The sequence below is a fragment of the Pristiophorus japonicus genome, unplaced genomic scaffold, assembly GCF_044704955.1.
Source record: "Pristiophorus japonicus isolate sPriJap1 unplaced genomic scaffold, sPriJap1.hap1 HAP1_SCAFFOLD_128, whole genome shotgun sequence".
NCBI lineage: Eukaryota > Metazoa > Chordata > Chondrichthyes > Pristiophoridae > Pristiophorus > Pristiophorus japonicus.
Genome location: NW_027250946.1, coordinates 1,175,669 through 1,182,456, shown reverse-complemented (window position 1 = coordinate 1,182,456; position 6,788 = coordinate 1,175,669).

Genomic DNA, 6,788 nt, shown 5'->3' with positions numbered 1-6,788 from the left:
ATCATAAAACATTTCATAAAATCATACATTACCGATGGAGAATACTTGGTCCATCGTACTCTTGAACGAGCTATCCAATTAGACCCAGCTCTTTCCACAACGCCCTGCAAAATGTGCCTCTTCAAGCATTTATCCAATTCCATTTTGAGGGTTACAATTGAATCTGCAGTGCTACGGGGAAATGACAGGGGGTGAGACTTGCTCAGTGTCAGCACGGGCTCGACGGGCTGAATTGTCTTCTTCCGTGCTGTAACAATTCTAAGAATCGATGACTCTCTGATTCACCACCCTTTCAGGCAGTGCTTTACAGATCACAACAACTCACAATTTCAAAACAAACAATTCTCCACCACTTCCATTTGTTTCCTCTGTTGTGCACTGGATGTTCTCAGGACTGGATATTTTTGGTTATGGGGAAAGATTGGGTTTGTTTTCTTTCGAACAGATGAGGATAAGGGGTGACATAATTGATGTGTATAACATTATGCGGGGCCGAGATAGTGTGCAGAAGAAACACCTATACCCCTGAGCAGAGAGGTCAATAACCAGGGGGCATAGATTTAAAGTAATTGATAAAAGGATTACACGAGCGTCGAGGAGAAATTCTTTCGCCCAGAATGAATTTGGGGCTGGAGCTCACTGACTGAAAAGTTGGTGGAGACACAATCCCTCATCACATTTAAGCAGTACTTGTATATGGATTGAATGACCCTAATCTGCAACGCTACATATCAAGAGCTGGGAAGTGAGATAGGCTTGATAGTTCTTTCGATTGGCCGAGACAGGATGGGCCGAATGCCCTCCTTCCCTGATGCTAACTTCTCCGATTCTATGATTTTATGAGGTGGGGAATGTTATTTTGTTTCCTGCACATATCTGTCTCGATGGGATCTTGCTGTGTGGAAATTGGCTGCCGTATTGCCCTAAAGCTCATTCAGTGACTACACTTCAAGAAGTACTTCATTTTCTGTAAAGCACGTTTGAATAAAATATTAATTCAGTGGATGTGGGCGTAGCTTGGAAGGCTGACATTTATTGCCCAACCCTAATTGCGTTTAAGAAGGTAGTGATGTACAAACTTCGTGAACCACTGCCATACTTGGATATCCACTTAATGGCTATGGTCCAAGAGCTCGAAATTGGATTTGGCAGGATAGTGCTTTGTCCACCAGCAAGGACGCGATGGGCTAAATGGTTTCCTTCTGTGCTGTAAATTTCTATGGCTCTGTGGTTCAGTAACTGAGATGATGGTACTGCCAATGTGCTGTTGTGGAAGGAGTTCCAAGATTTTCACCCCGCACAATAATGGAAAGGCGATATAATTCATGGCTCATTATCTGCGGAGTTGATACTCGAGTTGGAAAAATCAATCTTTAGCGATCATGCCCACTTCTGACCTTATGATGGAGGGCAGGTCATTGATGAAGCAGGTGATGATGATATCCTGCAGTAATATCCTGGGCTGAGATGATTGGCGTCGTAAAACCACAACCATCTTCTTTTAGGCTAGGTATGTCTCCAGCAGTGAAGATTAACCACGCAATGACTTCAACGTTAGAAGCTTCCTTGTATGAAACATTCGGCCAAATACTGCTTTGATGTCAAGGCCAATCACTCTCGCCTCATTTTAGAATTAATCACTTTTGGCATTATTTGGACCAAGGCTGTAATGATGTCTGGAGACTGATGGTACTGTCGGAACTCAAACTGAGCAACGGCGGGCAATTGGGTCATTCTATGTTCGTGAAAGATGCTACGGGAATGCAAGCTCGTGCTGTTACTGTCTGAAAAAAGCGCACAGTTGCATGATGTATATTTGTTGGATCAGATGGGTCTTCGGCCTGAAATCTTACTCCTACCTTCCTCTTCCGACATACCCTACCAGGGCTTCAAAGCATGGCACGTTTTAAAATGTCAGTGTTAAAAACATTGTTTCATTCTATATTTCTTAAAGATTAAGACACAACTGGCAGCGGGATATCCAGTTTGCCGATGATGCATATATTGGTGATATAGTAATTAGTGCAGATGTTAGCGTATACTTATAAAGATATATTGATAGATTAAATGAACGGACGATTCAGTGGTAGATAGATTCGAAACAGGTAATTGTGTGGTCATCCATTTTAGCTCACAAATATAAATCCGAGTACGAATTAAATGGAGCACAGCTTGAAGGGATGGAGTTCCAAAGTGGTTTGGAGTCTAAGTGCGCATACCACTAAAATGCAGTTGCAAGTTACAAATATATTCAAAACAACTAATGGCGTGTTAGGCATTATAACTATGGGTTAGACTATAAAGCCATGGAAGTTTTTCTTCAACTGTACAGAGATGTAGTACGGCTATATCTGGAGTACTCTAAGTTATAGAATATAATAGATTCATAGACGTTTACAGCACGGAAGGAGATCATTTCGGCCCATCCTGTCCGTGCCACGGTTATCCAGCCTAATCCCACTTTCCAGCTCTAGGTCCATAACCCTGCACGTTACGGCCCTTCAGGTGCACATCCAAATACGTTTCAAATGTGCTAAAGGTTTCTGCCTGTACCAATCTTTCAGGCAGTGCGTTTTAGACAATCACAACTATCTGCTTGTAGAAATTTCCCATCACATCTCCTGTAAACCTTCTCTAATTACTATGAATTTATGCCCGCTTGTTGTTAAGCACTCTGCTAAGGGCAATAAGCCGTTTCTACCCATTATATCTAGTCCCCTTATGGGCACGGCCCCTTGGTAACGATCGGCTGGATTGGAATGTGCACTTTTCATGCTCACCAGAATGTTACCAGGATGCCACGGGTTAAATTATGAGGAGAAATTACATAAACTAGGCCTGTACTCCCTGGAATATAGAAGGTTAAGTGTCGATTTGATTGAGATTTTTAAGGTTTTGATACGAATTGATAAGATAGATAGAGATAAAGCATTTTTCACCGATCGTGGGAGAGTTTTCGACAAGAGGACATAATGTTAAAATCAGAGGAAGGACATTCGACAGAGAAGTTAGGAAAATCTTCTTCATGCAAAGGGTGAAGGATTTATCTTCTACAAAAGGCAGGATATACTAGCTCAATTAAAAATGTGAATTTTAGATTGATAGTTTTTGCTAGACACTGGTAAAAATGATGTGGAGCCAAAGTAGATGGATGGAGATAAGATGGAGCTCAGCCAAGAATTAACAGAATGGCGAATAGGCACAAGGAGCAGAATGGCCTAATCCTGTTCCTATGTTCAGTCAATTGGCAGAACACCTATTATAAATAAAGAAACGTTGTCTTGAAGGGTGAATTAAAATATATTATTTGCAGAGATTATGGACCGCTTCCACGCTTTCATAACAAACAAGCATTAAGTCTAATTCTCAAACCAGTTGTTTGAATACTTACCAGGAGCAGAGACACATCAGTTGAATTTTAATTCCAACGCATTAACATCTCGGCCATCCTGGTCATGGGCACGCTGCAGTGCAGTGCTTAGAAATTCGGCAAATCGCTTGCAGACTCAAAATTTAGTTTTCAGCGCAGAGCAAACTACACGTCTGCATACTCCGCAAACGTGGGAGGTTATATGCCTTGTTTTTAACTGTGGATGGTGAAAAGTTGAACCGCAAAAGCACAACAGTTCGGCAAATAACGCAATGAACTGACCGTCTGTAACTAGAAAAGAAACCCCTTTGCTTTAACCCACAGAACATGTGATCTTCCCGTGAACACTGAACATATTTGAATGAATAATGTTAAAATGCACGTCAACAACCCAGTATCAGCAAGCTCAGACTGAACCAGCGCTTAAAGTGATAACGCATAAGGTATGGAGAAAACTGAAGTGGGGAGCGATGGAGAGAGTGACAGAGAGAAAGTCATATTTGGACAGATAAACAGATCCCCAATGAGAAAAGTGTACAGAAATTGACTGCAACTGAGATAGACATAAAGCGAGACTGACACACGGAAAGAAAGTTAGAGTCAGAGAGAAAAAGTATAAATGATAGAGAGAGAAAAAGAGAACCAGCACATTAAATGTGAGAAAATACCTGCCGGCAGGGCCGGGAATTAAATCCGTGAACTGAGGTTTACAGGTAAAAATACAAGCTCACTGAGAGAGAGGATTGTAGCATCCCATGAGACACTTTCCCCAGAGCCCTGCAAACTGTTCGCCATCAACTATTTACACAATTCCCTTTTAGAGGTGGTCACCCCGCTGCTTAAGAGGTAGAGAGGGAGTGGGTGATCAGCAGACAGAATAGGAGGACTAGGCAGGTAGTGCACGAGCCCCCGAGTCCATCTCGCTCGCCAACAGCGTGGAACCAGATCCAAATCCACGGCAACGAAGGTGGTTCAGCTGCACAGGGGAGGAGAGAGAAGAATGGAAGAGCTATAATGGTAGGGGTTTCAATAATCAGGGGAGCAGATAGGCGTTTCTGCAGCCGCAAATATGTTGCCTTCCTGGATGCAAGGATATCACCGAGCGGCTGCAGGACATTCTGATGGTGGAGAGTGATCAGTCAGCGGTCATTGTCCATATGTTCCCAATGACATAGGTAGAAAGAGGGGTGAAGTCCTGCAGGCAGAGTTTGCGGAGTTATGAGAGAGGTTAAAAAACAGGAGCTGAAAGGTAGTAATCACCGGAATACTCCAGGTGCCACGAACGAGTGAGTACAGAAATAGGAGGATAGAGCACGTGGATGCATGGCTGGAGAAATGGTGCAGGAGGGAGGGCTTTAGTTTCCTGAGACATTTAGACTGCTTTTGGCGGAGTTGGTACCTGTACAAGCCAGATGGGTTGCCCCTCAACAGAGCCGGGACCAATAACCTCGAGTGGCGGCGGGCTGGGGGGAGGCGGTGGTTCGTCGTGCTGTTGCGGAGGGTTTAAACTAGTTTGGCAGGGGGATGGGAACCTTAGAATAGATTCAATAGTGAGGGGAGTAGAGCTGGAATTAAAAAGCAAAAAGATAGAGAGTTAGTTTGTAGGACAGAGGAAATAAGTGTAAAAAACAAATTTAAAAAGCTTTTTGTGTAAATGCACGTAGCATTGGTAACAAAACAGATGAGTTGACGGAACAAATAAATACAAATGAGTACGATCTGACAGTAATTACAGAGACGTGGTTGCAAGGTGACCAGGACTGGAAACTAATTATTCAAGGGTATCTGACATTTCAGAAGGACAGACAAAAAGGGAAGTAGGTGGGGTAACATTGTTAATAAAAGATGGGATTAGTGCGTTCGTGAGAAACGATATTGGCTCAGAGGGTCAAGAGGTTGAATCAGTTTGGGTGGAGATAAGAAACAATAACGCGAAAAAGTCGCGGCTGGGCATAGTCTATAGGCCCCCAAACAGTGGTTACACGTTTGGACGGAGTATAAATCAAGAAATATTAGAAGCTTGATAAAAAGGAACGGCAATAATGATAGTGGCTTTTAACCTTTATATGTACTGGATAAACCTAATTGGCCTGGCTAGATTTGAGGAGGCGTTCATGGAGTTTATCCGGGAGACTTTATTTCTACAGGGAGCAGGCTATCTTAGATCTAGTACTGGTAATGAGACAGGATTAATAAATGATTTCATAGTAAAAGATCGTATTAGATTGAGTGACCACAATATGGTTGAATTTCAAATTCAGTTGGAGGAATAGACATTTGTTTCTCCAACCAGTGTCCTAAGGTTAAATAAAGGAGACTTCAAAGGTATGATGACAGAGTTGGATAAAGTTGACTGGGAAAGTAACCTAAGGTGTGGGCGGTTGATGAGCAGTGGCAGACATTTAAGGAGATATTTTATAACACGGAACAAATAATTACCCAATGAGAAGGAAAGGCTGTGAGAGAAGGGATAACCATCCGCATCTAAATAAGGAAATAACGGAGGGTATCATATTGAAATCAAAGGCATACAATATGGCCAAGACTACTGGGAGACAAGAGCAGCGCATTGGGAATTTTTTTAAGCCAGCAGAGAAAGATTAAAAACATTATTAAAGAGGGAAGATAGATTATGAAATTAAACTAGCACGAAATATAAAAACAGATAATAAGAGTTTCTCCAAATACATAAAAAGGAAAAGAGTTGCTCATGTGAATGTTGGCCCCCTGGAGGATGACACTGTGGAATTAATAATGGAGAACAGGGAAATGGCAGAGACGTTGAACAAATATTTTGTATTGGTCATTCAAGTAGATGACACTAATAAACAACCCAATAGTGGATAATAAAGCGGGTATAGGCAGGGATGAATTAAAACTATCACTATCACGAACGAAGTAGTACTAGCAAAATAATTGCCCTAATGGCAGAGAAGTCCCCTGGACCTGATGGCTTACATCCTAGGGTCTTAAGAGAAGTGGTTGCAGAGGTAGTGGATGCATTCGTTATAATTTCTCAATATTCCCTGCATTCTGGAGATGTCCCAGTGGATTGGAAAACCGCAAATATAATGCCCCTTAAATACGAGTCAAGCAAAAAGCAGGAAACTATAGAACAGTTAGTCTAACATCTGCCGTTGCGAAAATGCTGGAGTCCATTATAAAGGAAGCAGTAGCGGGACATTTGGAAAAGCATGATTCAATCAAGCAGAATCAGCATGGTTTTATGAAAAGGAAATCATGTTTAACAAATCTGCTGGAGTTTTTGAGGATGTAGCGTGTGGATAAGGGGAAACCAATAGATGTGGTGTATTTGGATTTCCAGAAGGCATTAGATAATGTGCCACATAAAAGGTTACTGCACAAGATAACAGCTCACGGGGTTGGGAGTAAAATATTAGCATGGAGAGAGGCTTTG